This window comes from Pelophylax lessonae, assembly GCF_965119305.1.
Source record: "Pelophylax lessonae genome assembly, chromosome: 13".
Classification (NCBI taxonomy): domain Eukaryota; kingdom Metazoa; phylum Chordata; class Amphibia; order Anura; family Ranidae; genus Pelophylax; species Pelophylax lessonae.
Window position 1 is genome coordinate 71,359,957 of NC_138780.1, and position 19,246 is coordinate 71,379,202.

Consider the following 19,246-nt stretch of genomic DNA (forward strand, 5'->3'; position numbering starts at 1 on the left):
TCACCCCCTCTGGTGCCACATTTGGCACCTTTCAGGGGATGGGGGGCGCCGTCCATTAGAAGTTAGCTCCTCCATTCTCCTTCCCCCGCCTCCGAGCCTATGAGAATGAGCAGCGTGCTTCGCGCATGCGCAGTAGGGAACCGGCTGTGAAGCCAAAAGGCTTCATTGCCAGTTTCCCTAATGCCCCGTACACACGTGCAGATTATCTGCAGACTTACCAAAACCATATAATATGAGGTCAAACCTAAACACTTTCAATTTGTATGCAATCCGGCAGGCCCTTGCACTACATAGAAAAGGTAAATCTGCAGACAAAAGTCTTCAGATAATCTGCACGTGTGTATGGGGCATTAGAAAGAATGGTGCTGGCAGCACCTGACAGCCGATCCGAAAATCGCTGTGGTGCCGACATTGCGGGCTCCCTGGACAGGTAAGTGTCTATATATTAAAAGTCAGCAGATAGAGTATTTATAGCTGCTGACTTTTATTTTTTTTTTTCTCCAGGTGGAACGCTGCTTTTAAGAGTTCCCTTTACTGGAACTAAGGGGCCAAGCCCAACCCCCGAAAAACAACTCCACACCATAATCCCCCCTCGACTACATTATTTGGACCAGTGCATATAGCAAGGTCCATAGGTCCATAAAGACACGGATGAGCGAGTTTGGGGTGGAGGAACTTGACTGGCCTGCACTCCACCCTATAGAACACCTATGGTATGAATTAGAACGCAGACTGCGAGCCAGGCCTTCTCATCCACATCTGTGCCTGACCTCACAATTGCACTTCTGGAAGAATGGTCAAACATTCCCATAGACACACTCCTAAACCTTGTGGACAGCCTTCCCAGAAGAGTTAAAGCTGTTATACCTGCAAAGGGTAAGCCAACTCAATGCTGAACCCTATGGACTAAAGGCCCGTACACACGAGTGGAAATTCGGCCGGGAATTTTCGTCTGACGACCGATCTGCCGATTTTCGGCTTGTTAGTATGATGCTTCCGACAACCGACTCCGACTTTTCGGCCGAAAAAAATCTGGTGTGCAGGCTATATAATTTTTGTCCACCATCAAAACACGGCCGATTTGCGTGCAGTCAGTACAGATTTCGACAGGGAAAAATCTTAAGAGCAAGACTGGGCATGCTCAGAGAAGAAAGAACCCAAAGAAAGTAAACCAGAACATGACATCACTTCTGAAGTAGAATTCTGTTGTGCGGGAAAATCTGTGTGCAGTCTAGGCACATTCCAACCAACGGACACCACTCTGGACAAAAGACGGACGACCGGTCGGCGGAAATTCATTGCGAGTGTACGAGGCTTCAGTCTGGGATGCCACTAAAGTTCATGTGTGTGTGTAGAGCAGTGTTTCTCAATGCCTGTCCTCAGGACCCAATAACAGGCCAGGTTTTCAAGATAACTGAAATGCATCACAGGTGCAATCAGTGATTGCAGCATTCTAGTCTGCATCTCCCCAAGGTAATACCTAAAATCTGGCCTGTTAGTGGGTCCTGAGGACTGGAGTTGAGAAACACTGGTGTAAAGGCAGGCGTCCCAATACCTTTGAGAATATAGTGTGTATACATGCAAGGTTTCCCTTCTGTGAAAAAGTCAAAACATTTCATAGATTCAAAGATAAAGGCTGTTTTACTCCCGGTTCACATTTCTGCGATGCGGGAACGCTGCGAATATACAGCGTGTTCCCACATCGCATCCGCACCCCTGGCAGTTCACACTGCCATATGCAATACGCTGGGGGTGTCAATTATAAGTTAACGACACCCCCAGATCAGATCGCATATCGCAGTGCCATCTGAAAGTTCGCACAGAATCGCACTAGTGTGAACCACCATGCGATCCGATTCTGCTGCGGACCAATAAAAGGGTCCTGTGCGTGTTAGGTGCGATTGGGGTGCGAATTCAGCCATACAAACTGTATGACTGAATTTGCACCGCACAGACATCGCATGTGATTTTAGGAGCAGTGCGCCCCGAATTACATGCCATCTCTGTGATTGCACAAATGTGAACCGGCACTTAATGGGAATGCAAATTGGAACTTTTTCTGTAATAGATGAATTTATCTCATCTTCTTGCGACTTGAACATCCTTATCGGTCATCCTAAATGATGTGACCGGGATCACTGACCAATATATAAAGACAAGAAAATGATCAAATACCTCTGACATAGTCAGTATTTAAAGCAGTGGTTCTCAATTCCGGTCCTCGGGACCCACCAACAGGCCAGGTTTGCAAGATAACTAAATTACATCACAGGTGATCTCATTTGCTTCTCAGTGATTGCAGTATTCTAGTCTGCATCCCCCAAGGTAATACTTAAAATCTGGCCTGTTAGTGGGTCCCGAGGACCGGAATTGAGAACCACTGATTTAAAGGGTATACTCTGCTAAAGGCAATCTCTGCTTAAAGCCAAACTCGGCCCAAAATGAACTATTGCAGGAGGGCTGTAGGACTCTGTGTGCACTGCAAGGGTTAATTCCTTGTTTCATCCAGTGGAGAGGAGAAACACTTTCACTTAGTATCTTAGGAATTTCCAATGATTCTTAGCGCCGTCTGGTGGCCAAATGTGGTATTTTCCATTCAAAATCAATTCTTTACAATCGAACGGCGGATGGTATGGTGTAATAAATGTGATTTTTGTCCTGTTCGCACAGAACAAATGTACATGTATACTACTAAGTGTCAGTACAGAGTCATCAGAAAGGTAGAGATATGATCAGGAATCATACACTGGTATGCCTGGAGTGAGTGGGACATATTGGAGCTTCTGTGCTTTGCATTTTCAGGTGCTCTTTACTGCGATTTTAAAGAATACAATTCAACTGACGGGAACAGATGGCACAGGGTAACACGTGAAAAATGAACGGTGTGGGGTCATATCTTACTACATTATAAAGCAGCACAGTAATGGGAATCAGTCCTATAGTGAATCACTTTGGACTAGTCTATGGTAAGCTCCTATGGTCAGGATGGTGCTAGAATAAGGGATCTGCCATATTCTTTTCAGATATCCGGCAAATGGTTCAGAGCCACTTGTTTTGTGTACTTTGGAAATTTTATACTTCGTAATTGTAATTTTATACTTTGTAATTGTCCTTAGGACTTTAAGATCCTGTTCACACCTGAGCGTATTTCAGCTTGTAAAACGCTCATCACTGAAGTCTCAAAACGCCCAACAAGCAAAATCCCATTCATTTCAATGGCCCCTGTTCACATATGAGCGTTTTGTCGCCTGAAGCAAAACGCCTGAAGCTCAAAAAAGTACATGAGCTTCTTTTTTGGCAGATTACAAGCGTTTTTGTTAGATGTCAATGCCTTCCTCCAAACACCTGCAAAAAACGCTTGAAAAAAGCCAGAAAAAATGCCTGAAAACGATACGCTCAGGTGTGAATGGAGCCCAAGTTTATTCTGCACTAATGAATTGAATGTGTATACATATACATGTGTACACTGCTCTCTTTGTACCTACTTAAAAAAAAAAAAAAAACATTGAACACAAAATCAATCTATTTCCTCACTTCCTGTTATGTCTACAGGACAGGAAGTAAATGGAAATCTCCCCAGTGAGACACAGATGGCACACAAAACAATTGACAGTGGTTTTAACCATTTCGTACTCAGCTCAAAATAAAAAAGAAGAAAAAACTTTTAGGAATTCAAACATACTTCAAAAAGTGTAGACAGAGTATGCAAAGGAGGCCATTTAAATATATCCAATTGATTTTATCTCATCTACCATATAGCCCGGGTTGATGACTGTACCAAGTATGGTATTCACGGACTATTGAAATGCAGCGGCATGATCTAAAGCGGACCAAACAATATATGACAAAAACTCACACACTGTAAGCTTAAAGGGCTAACCAGGCACCAAAAAAAGCAGCAAGCAGCTAAAGGATTCCAGCAGTCCAGTTGTGCTAAAACTAGAGAATCCACCCAAGTGACCTTCATCTGATCATCACACAGGCAACCTTCATAATGAGCTAGTATCCGATGCATACTAGCTCATTATGCCTTTGTCTTACAGGGTTTTTTTTTTTCTTTTTGGTGGATTTACTTCCTCTTGAAAGAAGAAGTAAACCCTCCTCTGCCAGTTGTACCTATAGATAAGCCTATGATAAGGCTTACCTATAGGTACTTTAACTATCTCCTAAACATGTAACGTTTAGGAGATATTTACTTTGCATGCAGCCAGTGACATAACTGGCGCATACGCTCTGAAGGGACGGCCGCTCATGCTCCTTCAGAGCCCCGTGCCGTGACCGTTGGCTCCCGTGCGCGTGCCAATCAGATGGTCGGATACCGCAAACCCGAAAGAAGGGCGACCGAACATGTCACCCATGAGACAGGTGAGCGGTCGGCACTGCGGGGGCTTCGTTCTAAGGTAAGTATTTCATAATGAGCTAGTATGAGATGCATGCTAGCTCATTATGTGTTTGTCTTTCAGGTGTTTGTTTTTAAAAAAAAAAAAAAAAATTCAGAGGTTTACAACCTCTTGAAATACTTACCTAAGAACGAAGCCCCCGCAGTGCCGCCCGCTCTGCATCCTGGTTCGCATTCTCCGGCCACCTGATTGGCCGGAGGCGCAAAGACATCACTCCTGCGCATGTGCGCGGGAGCCGCCGTTCACAGCACAGGGCTATGAAGGATTGGCAAAGGTGGCGGTTCCTTCAGAGCGCATGCGTCATTGACGTCATCAGCTGCATTAAAAGTAAATATCTCCTAAACGGTGCAAGTTTAGGAGATATTTACAGTACCTTATTAAAGGCTTACCTATTGGTACCAGTTATAAGAGAGGGTTTACAACCTCTTTAAGCTGGATACACACTATGCAAACATTTGTATATAGAAATAGCACAGTATATCTCCTAACTACTGGGCAGATCTGATCAGCAGCCAGACCAAGCTTGTAGTTGGAGTTAATAAAAACATTGACAAGTCATCTGAAATCTCAATTTGTTGAAACACTTTGACTTGTCTGATATACAGGCAACCAATAGAGGGTTGGTCGCAGGTAACCAATTCATTTGGTTGGTCGGTAAGGAGAGCTTGGAATCTTTTTGTGTCTTGTTGCATGCGTTGCCCTTCCAATGATCCTTACTGCAGAGACCAGTTACAGGTGTGGGCAGTAACCACTTGTTTGTGCTATGGATTATATTGGCCAGGCAACGCACTGCCACCTTTGCTGCCATGGTGCTATAAGCTGGGTGTTCAGTGTGCCCCTGTGCCTTTAAGAAGGAGTGGGCTCCCTTCAGGTATATCTGCCCTACACCTGTCCATTAAATGCATGTGCTTCCATTGTTGGAGACTCTCAGAATTTAGAGTTAGGACCACAGATAATGGGGTGCCTTGTTGGTGCTCTGTGGCTTACGCATGTATTTGCAGATGTGTGCAACTAAACCCCTGTTTTTAACGCATACTGTTAGACAGGTCATATTGGTTGGTCGGTAAAGAGAGCTTGGAATCTTTTTGCCTTGTTATAAACCAATAGAGGGGCAAAGCTGTATCTGTAAAGCTATGTTTGGACAAGGGGCAAGATTGCTGCACCTCTGAAAAGCAATCCATGTTCAGAATCGCTTGACAGGCGCTGTTCTATCAGAATACCGCTACTTATCAAACTCTGCAACCGGAACTAATGGTCGGATGAAAACAACTTACTGCGCATGCCATGCGTTCCAACATGGCCGCTATGCAGTCCAATAGATTTTCTAATGTGACAGAACACGAAGCAGCGGCTGACATTTTCTTACAACCACGCAAGTCTTAAATTTTACGTTTATTCTAACAGTAAACTCCCCTTATAGACTGTTAAGGGCAAGTCTAAATGAGTCCTAAGGGGCTATGCACATGGCCATAGAGGGCCTGTACAGTGTCCAATACCTGTGTAAAAGCTTTCTCAGGACCTATAACTGCTGGGCACAGCCGCCCATAGACATCTAATAAAAGATGCAGCAGCAGCTGTATGCAGTTATGCACTGGGGGTTGCATAAAGAATCCAAACGCTTTCTCCAAATTGCACACTATCTGCGTTCATGCACACCTACAACTGTGCGCATACAAGAGCCTTACACAAACCCCAGTGCATAACTGTACAGCTGTAACTTCTCATTGATGTCTATGGGTGTCTGTACACAGCAGTTGTGTGTCCCAATAAAGCATTTTATGCTGTGCAACAGTGTGCATGAGCCCTAATAATCTGCATATGTAATGCAATAACAGGCAACAGGTACAACAAGCTTATACAAACTACATTAGTAAGTCAGGATATTCTGCCTGAAAATACAATCTAGTAAACTGGGGTGTCCAAACTGTGGCCCCAGACACCGATCAATGCTGCCCAACACAAGTTTGTAAACTTCCTTAAAAATGTTGAATTTGTGTGGAATTTTTTGTAAAAATGCGTTTACACTTAGCAGAAACATGCAGTAGAAGAAAAATTTGACAGTGTCTCTTTATTGGACTTTTACAAATTCTATCTCCCAAAAGAAAAATCTTCCACTCTTCACAATCACGTTTATTTCATTTGATCAGTTTTCAGCACCACCGAAGGGCACGAAGTACACAAAGGGCAAATCAAAATATCTGATGAGCACCTTGAGAGTTCATTGAGAATTGCCGCTAAATCCATCCAATCAGATATTGATGTGTTAGTTTATCCAAAACAGTGTCCAACCAATATCACACTAGTTTTATGTTGCCTTCTTTTACTTTTATAATAAAAAATATTACCGGTATATTACTCAGATAGGTACATTATCTATATCATTGATCATTAACTTGTGGTCTGACCAACTTTTTCTGCTCCTCAGCTTTTCTTATTGAAAAGTGTATTTTATGTGTCCTTCCAATGTGACCCAGGAAGATCAAAAGGTTGGACACCAAACCATTCTCCAATAACAATATAACAATGTAAAATGTTGTGTGCTGTTAAAAAAAAAAACATTATTATTAGTAGTATTATTATTTAGACTAACTTAAAATCAGATCACATTACAGAGGCAGCAACTCAGAAAATCCAGGCTTTCCAAACTTTATATAACCACTGTATAAAATCCCAAATTGAACAGCAAGCACGAAGGCATTGCGTGGCAAACAAGAGGTTGATAATTACAGAGCAGCAATAATGTGCATCTTATCTGCTTAGAATCCAACATTAGTCTCATGCACATGGATTCTTACCAGCTCCTTGTGCTGAGGCGTAAAATCCTGGCGCTTTTCTGCGCCTTTGGAGCCACACATTCCACATATAGCTGCCAATACAGGTAAATGGCTGTAGACGACTGTGCTTGGGGTAATGGCCTCTGCCACGGTGCTTACCCCCACATGTGAATACAGTGCTTTACCCCCTCCAAATGTGTAAGTGCCATGTCTGGAGAAAGGTGCCATGTGCACATTAATGGTTGATTGCTGATGCAGAAGAGCATTGTGACGTACAGCCATTCACTTGTATTGGTGGCAATGTATGTGGCATGCGTGGCTCCACGGGCAGGGCCATCTTACCGAATGGGCACACTGGGCAGTTGCCCAGGGGGCCCAGTGACCCAGCCAAGCATTAGTCCCAATTCACATGTGCATCCCGCCACCGAACTTAGCAGGTGGCAAGCGCCTGTCGGCCCTGCGCTGCTGTCAGGCCACTTGACTTGCCAGCCGCTGAACTTGGAAGGTGTTATTAGCCTGGCACTGCTGTACCAATAAATATCACCTTATCGATAATTTTCATTTTTATTCTCGTGGGTGATTGTGTAGGCAGGGCCCCAGTGCACTGCATTGCCTAGGGCCGTTTAATGCTCTTAAGATGGCGCTGTCCATGGGCAAAGAAAGCACTGGTGATTTTACACTCCAGCACACAGGGTCTGGTAAAGTATCCATGTTAATGAGGCCATTAGGTCATTATTTCCTTGTGTCTAAATACTTTGTATCATTTGAGGGTTTTGTGTAATGTAAGTGATAAAAACAAGGGTAATCCAGATAACACAATTACATAAAATGTACAAACATATTTAGCAATAGTAACCCTTAAAGTGTCAATTCACATGAAGCTTTATAGATTCAATTCATTGAGCCATGAATTATTTGTCATAATTATCATTATTTTCTGCACTCATTTCTGAAAATAGCAACCGTTATAGTGAATAGTGATTTTATGGCTTAGCGAACAGAGTCTGAGACATTTTCTGCCAAATCTCAAGTTGACTCATACAGTACATATGTTGAGAATCTTGACACATGTATGAGTCTCCTCCACTGCAACCCATTTGGACATCATACAGCTGGCATTGTGGATAGAATCAACAAGGGATCACCTCTACTACAAGGGATCACCTCTACTACAAGGGATCACCTCTACTACAAGGGATCACCTCTACTGCAAGGGATCACCTCTACTGCAAGCCATCACCTCGACTATATGTGATCACCTCGACTACAAGCGGTCATCTCTTCTACAAGTCATTACCTCTAGCACAAAGGATCACCTCTACTACATACAATCACCTCTACTACAAGGGATCACCTCTACTACAAGCCATTACCTCTACTACAAGCGATCACCTTTACTACAAGCGATCACCTTTTACTACAAGCGATCACCTTTACTACAAGCCATCACCTCGACTATATGTTATCACCTCAACTATATGCGATCACCTCGACTACAAGTCATTACCTCTAGCACAAGGGATCACCTCTACTACATACAATCACCTCTACTACAAGGGATAACCTCTACTACAAGGGATCACCTCTACTACAAGCCATTACCTCTACTACAAGCGATCACCTTATACTACAAGCCATCACCTCGACTATATGCGATCACCTCGACTATATGCGATCACCTTGACTACATGCAATTACCTTGACTACAAGCAGTCATCTCTTCTACAAGCGATCACCTCTTCTACAAGTCATTACCTCTAGCACAAGGGATCACCTCTACTACATACAATCACCTCTATTACAAGGGATCACCTCTACTACATGGGATCACCTCTACTACATGGGATCACCTCTACTACATGGGATCACCTCTACTACAAGCCATCACCTCTACTATGGATCACCTCTACTACAAGTGATCACCTCTACTACATGGGATCACCTCTACTACAAGCCATCACCTCTACTACAAGCCATCACCTCTACTACAAGTGATCACCTCTACTACATGGGATCACCTCTACTACAAGCCATCACCTCTACTACAAGCCATCACCTCTACTACAAGCCATCACCTCTACTACAAGTGATCACCTCTACTACAAGCGATCAGCTCTACTGTTCTCTGCACAATATAGGTATTCAGGACATGCTCAGAAAGTCCCAATCTGTCAATTTATGGATTGGGCCACCAGCAGCAGATGAGACGGTTGATGCCCAGTTGGCTGTATCTCTAGAAGGGTCAAAACCTGGCAACTGAAAATCTCATCACAAATTCTCACATTATATGTATATAATCCACACATAGAAAGTTTGAGGCATTGGACTGAAAAAAAAAAAACCTGTGCTTTGCCCATGGAAGGTTTACTTTCATGCCAGGTAACCTATCAGCACAAAATCCCCATTCCATTGCCCCCTGCTTGGAGCAATAAATACCCTGTTGTCCCCCCTTCTTCTTATGTGACAGCAGGTGGGTGATTACATTCATTCTTCACAACCCCACTGCATGTAGGAACACGGCCACCCTCTCGTGCTCACTCCTGGGATTGACTTTGGACTATTGGATGAGTAGTGTGCATAGAGCAGTGGACATGACCACAATTAATGTGTACTGCTCATTCCGAAGAAATGCAAGTGAGAGGGGAAAAGGCGAGGTTCAGGAGCTCACGGAAGATGTTACAAGGAGGCAGAAAGACAGTACGAAACAATTTTATAAAAAATAGAATATATGGCCATTAGGTAGTAGATGCATATGGATTATTTTTGGAGAATAAAGCATATTGTTTATTGTCACTGGTTCACTTTGCAAGATGAACAGCCTCTATTTCTTTAATAAATCAATCCCATTGTATCAAATCTTCAAAATACAAATATATGAATAAAAGGTTCCATGCTATCTGCATGTACTGAATGTTCTGATGTAATTATTGTGCTTTATGAAGTTAACTTTGAAGGGTTTTCTGTCCCAACCAAACTATATCATAGATGATTAATGGACTGGGGACTCGGATGAGCTAATAAACATGCCAGTTATCAGTAAATGAGGTCTAACCCATTCTCTAGCAGTAATCAGAACATGTATGGGTACCATGGCACTGCTCTTGATGGACAGCAAATGTAATGAAGATTCTGCTGCTTGTAAGTGACACTTCCTATTTCCAGGACCCAGACAATAGAGAAAAATGACATCACTATTAGATTTACAAATGTCATTCAGAAAATGATGATAGAGCATGTGACCTTTCACTTCTATCTTATCTCCACAATCATTCTTGTAAAGCAGTAACTGGCAGTCCATATTACTCAATCATCTCATGAGAAGAGCACAGAAAGAGCATTCTTCTTGTGTATTTGCAGAGATACATAAACAGCACGCAGGAATCCACTAACGATAATACGTTTCCTTCATACGGAGATATCCTAATTATAGAAAACTATTTTATGACTAAGGAATGCTAACCTTTTTCATCTAGAAAACTGCAAATGTGACTCATCCATTCAATGGGTGATTGAGTATATTTCTTCATAATATTTTCATGTTTATTTTTATTTAGCTTAGATATTTTGTTTATTTTCAAAATCTATTTTTATACATCTTTACTTTAAAAAGAAACGACCCCAAACACGGTCTGTCCTGTGTCTGGCTGATGCTTCATTGTTTCAAGTTGAAGTCTAGGCATAGTAATTGCTTACATAGTCCCATAGGTCCAGCTTGGACTAAAGCAAGTATGATTGTGGCATACCTGTGAGATCAGGGTTTCTCAGCTAGGGTTCCTCCTGAGGTTGCTAGGGGTTCCTTGAGAAATAGGCAATTTCTGCCTCTCAGATAAGTTTCCAATGACACCATTGTTCCTTTTAGCTCTCTGTAAGGGGGTAATTCTTCTCAATGATGACAAGAGTAAGGAGCATTCTTCCCACTGACTGTCACACTAAGGCTCCATGTACACGGGACGCTGGAAATCGCCGTTTAGGAGCAGTTGGGCGTTTTTTTCAGAAGCCCCTGAACGCAGCTCTATGTTATCTTATCTGTCCATGTACACATGGTCGTTTACAGTCATTTGCAGGCAGTTGCGTTCAGGGATGTTTTTTAGAACGAGATTATTTGCGTTCGAACGTGTGTTTCCCGGCGTTTCAAATGCAAAAACGCGACCGAACGCGTCCGAACACGACCGAACGCGTCCGAACGCGACCGAATGCGACCAAATGCGATGACCCGCATTTAGTGTTCGCGTTTTTCCATTTTAAAGGGGAATCATTTTTTTACCTCTACGAACGGTTCTAAACGCAAACGCCCGCTAAACGCGGGTACAAACGCGACCGAACGGACGTTTCAAACGTCCTAAAAATTCCAGCATTCAAAGGGACTTTTAACAACGTCCCGTGTACATGGAGCCTAATGTGTCATGAGTTGTAGATTTTTCATTTTTAGCAGGGGTTCCCCCAGACCAGAAATGTATTTCCAGGGTTCCTCTGTGTTGAAAAGGTTGAGAAAGGCTGTTCTAGAACATGGCACCACTATTACAGTGATCTCCACTAGCTTCTGAATACCATGCTGAGTGGTTGCCCTGCTGCATTGTGAACACAGAAGGTCACTCGCTCACCACAGGTGCCATTCAGGGAACACTTTGCATTTTCTCAGTTAATGCAAAATGTTCTCTGATTGGTCAAGGTACAGAGGCAGTGATGTTATGATCTCCACTTCGTCCAATCAGAGATAACATTCGATTCATTGAAATAATGGAAAGAGTTCTCTGAAGGGCTCCCATGCAGAGCAAGCAACCTCCTGAGTTCACAATGCAGCAGGGCAGCCACTTGGCACAGAAACCGGAAACTAGCGGTGATCACTGTAGTAACAGGGCCATCTTACTCAATTGGCACACTGGGCAGTTACCCGGGGGCCCCACGTGCCCAGCGACCCAGCCCCAGCCAAGCATTAGTCCAGATTCCCGTATGCATCCCGCTGCTGAACTTAGCAGGTGGCAAGTGCCTGTCGGCCCTGCGCTGCTGTCAGGCCACTTTGGCCATGAAGGGGGAGCCCACAACTGCAAGAATGTCTGTCCGCCTCCACTGGAACAGGCACACACAGGACAGTCCAGTCTGACTCCCATCCGTGTGTGTGTTCACAGGACCCAACCACCCAACTTGGAAGCTGTCATTAGCCTGGCACTGCTGTACCAATAAATGCATTTTTATTCTCGTATGTGATTGTGTAGGCAGGGCCCCAGTGCACTGCATTGCCCGGGGCGTATAATGTTCTTAAGATGGCACTGTGTAGTAGTGGTGCCTACCACAGTCATTCCAATCTTCCAGAGTATCACAGGTATGGCACATAAATACTTCCATTCATCCAAGTTGAAACAATATACCTATGTACACACAGAGCTGTAAGCGCCAAACTTCTGCCAGTGAAACATACAGTCCCACTGGTAATACTGAGATCACTGCAGGTCACTCGGCATCCCCACCAGTCACAAAACATTTTGTTTTCTTTTCAATGAACACAAGGTGCTCTGTGATTGGAGGAGGTGTGGATGAATATACAAAATCTCCCTTTTATCAATCACAGAGTGCCTTGCATAATTTAAAAAAAAAAAAAAAAGCCAGATGTTTTGTAAATGGTGGGGATGCCAGGCAAGTGACCCACATTGATTTCAGTACTCCGGGGGGGACTGAAACTTTCAGTGCTGTGTGGGGTTCATGAAAGTTTTTAAACTATGAAGCATCAGCAGCGATAGGACATGCATCTTTTAGGTGAGTATTTACAAGTACCATAGGTTGAGAGAAGCCAACATTTTTTATATATATATATATATATATATATATATACACACATCTGGAAAATATGCACAGCTCTTCACTTTTTCCACGTTTTATTATATTACAGCCTTATTCCAAAATGGATTAAATTCATTATTTTACTCAAAATTCTACAAACAATACCCATAATGACAATGTGAAAAAAGTTTGTTCGAAATAATTGCAAATTAAAAAAAAAAAAAAGGAAAAAAAAAATCACATGTAAATAAGTGTTCACAGCCTTTGCTTAATACTTTGTTGAAGCATCTTTGGCACCAATTACAACCTCAAGTATTTTTGAGTATAATGCTACAAGCTTGGCACACCTATTTTTGGGCAGTTTCTCCCATTCTTCTCTGCAAGACTCCTCAAGCCCCATTAGGTTGGATGGGGAGCGTTGTTGCACAGCCATTTTGAGATCTCTCCAGAGATGTTTAATCAGGTTCAAGTCTGGGCTCTGGCTGGGCCACTCAAGGACATTCATAGAGTTGTCCTGTAGCCACACCTTTGTTATCTTGGCTGTGTGCTCAGGGTCGTTATCCTATTGGAAGATGAACTTCACCCCAGTCTGAGGTCCAGAGCGCTCTGGAGCAGGTTTTCATCAAAGATGTCTCTATACATTGCTGCATTCTTCTTTCCCTCGATCCTGACTAGTCTCCCAGTTCCTGCCACCAAAAAACATCCCCACAGTATGATGCTGCCACCACCATTCTTCACTGTAGTGGTGGTGTTGGCAAGGTGATGAGCAGTGCCTGGTTCCTCCAGACATGACACTTGCCATTCAGGCCTAAGAGTTCAACCAGAGACCAGATAATTTTGTTTTTCATGGTCTGAGAGTCCTTCAGGTGCCTTTTGGCAAACTCCAGGTGGGCTGTCATATGCCTTTTACTAAAGGCCTCTGTCTGGTCACTCCACCATACAGTCCTGATTGGTGGAGTGCTGCAGAGATGGTTGTCTTTATGGAAGTTTCTTTTCTCTCCACAGAGAAGCGCTTTCAAAGTGGCCACCGGGTTCTTGGTAACCTTCCTAACTAAGGCCCTTCTCCCCCGATCACTGAGTTTGGCAGCCCGCTCTAGGAAGAGTGCTGGTGGTTCCAAACTTCTTCCATTTAACCACTTTACCACCGGAGGATTTTGCAGTCTTACGTCCAGGCCACTTTTTGCGATTCGGCACTGTGCAACTTTAACTGACAATTGCGCAGTCATGCAACGCCGTACCCAAACGAAATTTACGTCCTTTTTTTCACACAAACAGAGCTTTCTTTTGGTGATATTTGATCGCCTGTGTGATTTTTACTTTTTGCGCTATAAACAAAAAAATAGCAAAAATTTTGAAAAATAACAATATTTTTCACATTTTTTATATGAAATTCCCCCCCAAAAAAATGTAAAAATCTCAATTTTTTTATCATTTTTGGCCAATTTGTTTTCTGCTACATATTTTTGGTAAAAAAAAATCACAAAAAGCGTATTTTGATTGGTTTGCGCAAAAGTTATTGTGTTTACTAACTAAGGGAAAGATTTCTGTCATTTTTGGTGTGTTTTTTTTAACGCATAATGGCGGCGATCTGCAATTTTTTTTTTTTTTGCGGGACTGCGACATTGCGGTGGACAGATCGGACCCCTGACTGCCATTTTTGACACTTTTGGGGGTACCAGTGATATTACTACAGTAATCAGTGCTATATATATGCACTGTTACTGTAAAAATGACACTGGCAGGGACGGGGTTAATTTTATTGGAGAGGGAGGGGTTAATGTATGCCTGGTGCTTGATGACGTGTGTGGGGGGAGGTGACTGAGTGACACAGGGACAGATCGCATGTTCAGCTATGCTGAACCCTGCAATCTGACCCTGCCTGTCACTTAGGAGATCCGCCCGCTCTGTTTACACAAGCGGGCGGATCTCCACACTAGATTCCCAGACGATCGGGGAAGAGCAGCGGCGATCGCCGCCGCTCCTCCCCTGGCCCGACTCCCACTGTGACTGCGCCGCCGAGAGAGGGGAATGTCTGGCGACGTATGTCTACGTTGCCAGACGTTATCGAGCCACTTTGCCGCAGTAGAGCTCCAGTGAGCAGCGGCAAAGTGGTTAAAAAAGTAAGGCCACACTGCTCCAATATATTCAGCATTGCAATGGAAGACTTGAAGATGTTCACTATTGATCTTACTTCATCAAAAATTCGCAGTAGCAGCAATGTGAGCGGTCGTTATGTGGTTAAGGATGATGGAGGCCACTGTGCTCATTGGGACCTTCAATGCTGCAGAAATATTTCTGTACCCTTCCCCAGATCTGTGCCTCGATACAATTCTGTCTCTGAGGTCTACAGACAATTCCTTTTGACTTCATGGCTTGGTTTGTGCTCTGACATGCACTGTTAACTGTGGGACCTTATATAGACAGGTGTGTTCCTTTTTAAATCATGTCCAATCAACTGAATTTACCACAAGTGGACTCCAATCAAGTTGTAGAAACATCTCAAGAATAATCATTGGAAACAGGATGCACCTCAGCTCAATTTTGAGTGTCATGGAAAAGGCTGTGAATACTTATGTACATTTGATTTTTTTTTTTTTTTAATAAATTTGCAAAGATCTCAAACTTCTTTCATAATGTCATTATGGGGTATTGTTTGTGGAATTTTGAGGAAAATAATGAATTGAATCCATTTTGGAATAAGGCTGTAACATAACAAAATGTGGAAAAAGTGAAGTGATGTGAATACTTTCCAGATGCACTGTGTATATATAGATATCTCTCTATATATATATATATCTATATCTATATATATATATATATATATATATACAGATAGATATATATATAATATACATACACATTGTGTATATATATATATATATATATATATATATATATATATATATATATATATGCAAACATCTGTATAACTCCATTATAATTTCATACTCACAAATCTGAATTTAAAGCGAAAAACCTATCTGTATCTGAGCACCAGAAACTGAAAACACTATTTAATTATTTTTTAAGTTTTATTTAGTCAATAGAAATCACTTTGAAAAACATCCTCTAGCATTTCTACCCGAAGCCATCTTTTTTATAAGGGCAAATGATTCCTGTAGCATTTACTTCCTGGAATCCATCTGCCCTTAGCTCAGGTGTGTAGACAGGAGGTTGTGTTTAGCTGAGGAAACCTCTCCTTCCCAGAACAAAGGAAACAATTCCCATAAAGACTCCTGGGATGTATGGCATTATTTTAGCCTAGGCCAGAAACTAGGGAGAAACCGAAGAGATGTAATAAGAAAAAAAAAGTTTAAAACAAGTAAATATAATACTTCTTCCTACCTATTTACTAATGCTAGCAGCAGAGGGTTAAAAATAGTTCATATTGGGTTACGAGAGTTTAGTTCCGCTTTAGGCTCATTCATGTGTGTGGTTAGTGTTCACTATTAGCATATCATAGCTGAGCAAATCTGACTCTAAAATAAAAGGATGCAAAGGGAGCTTTCCCTACTCTGCTCCTATCTGTGCTGTGCTGTCAATCAGAATTCTGTCATCATGGAAGTGGACACCAATGCATAGTTTTTGAGTGAGTTTGCGAATATTAGCTTATTACTACAGTATATACAGTATATAATATATACAGTACATAAATATATACCACAGTTGTACATTTTAGCAGCTTCTTAGCTTGAAACAAGATGTGTCATTTAGGATGACCATACAAGTTTAATTTTCTTGTACAATTTTCTGTTGGATTTACCAAAAAACATATAATATGAGGTCAAACCTAAACAACACTTTCAATTGTACATTGAAACTTGTACTTGTTAAATTGTAATTGAAAATTGTATAATGTATGGCCAGCCTCAGATTCCAGTGTTCCTGGATTGCTGGGAGCCCCTATCCAACTAAAGCTGGCCATACATGATACAATTTTCTGTACAATTTTCATTAGATTTACCTTCCACTATGTAGTACAAAGACCTGCCTATAAGGATACAATTGATAATGTTGCTTAGTTTTGGCCTCATATTATATGGTTATTGGTAACAGAAATTTGTACAAAAAAAAATTGAACCTGTATGGCCAGCTTAACCCTTTCTCATCCAGCAATCCAACAGTCAAATAGCCCACAGGTTGGCAGAAGCTGCTTTCCATGTGAATATTAGTGTCAGTGAGGACATTAGAGTTCCTCTTTACAGGTGGAAGTGTCAGAAAGGTGTGTGATCCTCTGATCCTCTGTCATCTCCTGCCTGACCCCACACCGGTGACATCACAACTAAGAGATGACGTCTCTCCTTCTTATCCACCAGTGGATGAGTCCATCCCAGAAAAGTAGAGCAGCAAGTCCTCATCACAGCCCATTGCACAGCACTGCTGCAGATCTTCTGAAGGTGTGCACAGCCTTCCGGCACCGCACAGGTTAATCCCCGGGATGACGGCAGCGCGGCTCCTGTCACACCTAATGACAAGTGACGTCACGGCAGCTGCAGACTGGAAACATATGAATGGAGCCCAGGGATCGCCTTAACCCCTTCACTGCCTAGCATCATTCGAGGGGACAGGTGACTTTTACGATGTCACCCAATAATGAGGATTGGAGGGCAGTCAATGGAGAAAGACGAACCCTGTGTTTGACCTGCTCAATGCATAGCAGGCTGCACCCTTCCCCCCTCCTCCAGTCACCAGAACTGGGACAACATATTGACTTCACTTAAAGTGCTGGAGTTAAAAGCCCCAGATGGGTGCTGAGGCCACCAAACTTCTACCAGGTCCACAATGCCATCCTTCCTAAGCTATGAACCTATAGACATGGCAGGTGTCACCCTGCAAGGATAGGATTACCCCCCACCAGTGCCATCAGGGCCAGATCCAGCCACCAATTCCATCAAACAAGTGTGTGCCACCCAAGGGTGTCCCAGGCATCATGTGAGCAGGCAGAGTGAAAGGAGACCACCCTGCTACCACTAGGCATCCATACCCCCCCCAGGCAGTGAGAAGAAGGAGAGCCTAGAGGGCACATGAGATGAGCACACAGCAGATCGCTGCCATCCTGGTGCCAGGACTGGGGGGTCTCCAATACTGCAAGAGCTAGAGGAAATCTGGGGGGTCTTACCTGGCATGGGGGCACCTCCCGAGGGGCAGCCAACATGCGCCATCTTTCCGGGGATCCAGGATTTTCCCGACTCTCAATTTGCATTAAAAGAAAACACAGGGAGAGGAGAGGAGGGTAGGAGGGGAGCAGCAGCCATCTGTAGGGAGGAGGAGTGAGAGACAGGCAGGCAGCAGCATCTAGAGGGGAGGAGCAGAGACACTGCCAGTCCAAGAGACAGCTAGGAGACACAATGTCACATAGGGTGTCCCCACCAACACAACTTCACCAGGGGGCCACACCAGCTACACCAATCAACAATTACATACATCTACAAGGCTAGGATTGTATGGAAGAACATCAACCCCCTGCACACAGGACCTGATCAGAGATCCTTAGAGGGAAGATGTCATAGAAGAAGTAAGAGGAGGGACACTCTCTGCCTGACACTCATATATATAGATATATAACAGGGACTAGAAGCAGGCTGCCCTGAGATCCTACAATAAGTCATCCGTTCCTATAGAAACAGCTCCGCTATTTCTCTGGCTCTCATCAGTCCTCCCGACTCTCATCAGTCCTCCCGGCTCTCATCAGTCCTCCCGGCTCTCATCAGTCCTCCCAGGGTCCAGTATAGGAGATCGGACTGTACACACGGGGCTGTCTATGGAGGGGACCCTTTCATCTCACAACAATGAGTCCAACCGGGCAGGAATGGAGCTAGAATTAATAAGCGCGATCTGTAATTAGTGTGAGTGCCAGAAAATCCGATTTCTGTTAGGAATATATGTAGAAAGTTTCCATTCCGGGCATTAGAAAAGTATACAAAGGATTTCATGAATAAAGCAAAAAAAGGGGCTGCCGCTCCCCCTTCCCTTCTCTGATATTTCTCCTTCTCTCTCTCTTCCCGCTGCCCTCCCTCTCCTGTTCCTCACTTTCTTTCATTACCTCCCGTGATCCCCCTTCCCTTCTCTGATGTTTCTCCTATTCTCCCTCTCCCCTCTGTCCTCCCTCTCCTGTTTCCAACATTCTAAATGAACCCCACTCTGCTCCCCCTTCCCTTCTCTGATATTTCTCCTTTTCTCCCTCTCCCCTCTTTTCTTCTCCTGTTCCCCACATTCTTCCTTTACCTCCTGTGATCCCCCTTCCCTTCTCTGATATTTCTCCTTTTCTCCTTCTCCCCTCTGTCCTCCCTCTCCTGT

At 43.3% G+C, this 19,246-nt stretch overlaps 1 protein-coding gene across 1 annotated transcript in view; it reads right to left on the reverse strand.

The window, feature by feature from the left end:
• Nucleotides 1–18,163, reverse strand: part of BAHD1 (bromo adjacent homology domain containing 1) — a 396,729-nt gene extending 378,566 nt beyond the window's left edge. Inside the window, exon 1 of the mRNA XM_082275407.1 lies at nucleotides 18,069–18,163. The gene's annotated coding sequence lies outside the window, so the exon portion shown is untranslated. The remainder of the gene's footprint in view (nucleotides 1–18,068) is intronic.
• Between the last annotated feature and the right edge of the window lie 1,083 nt (nucleotides 18,164–19,246).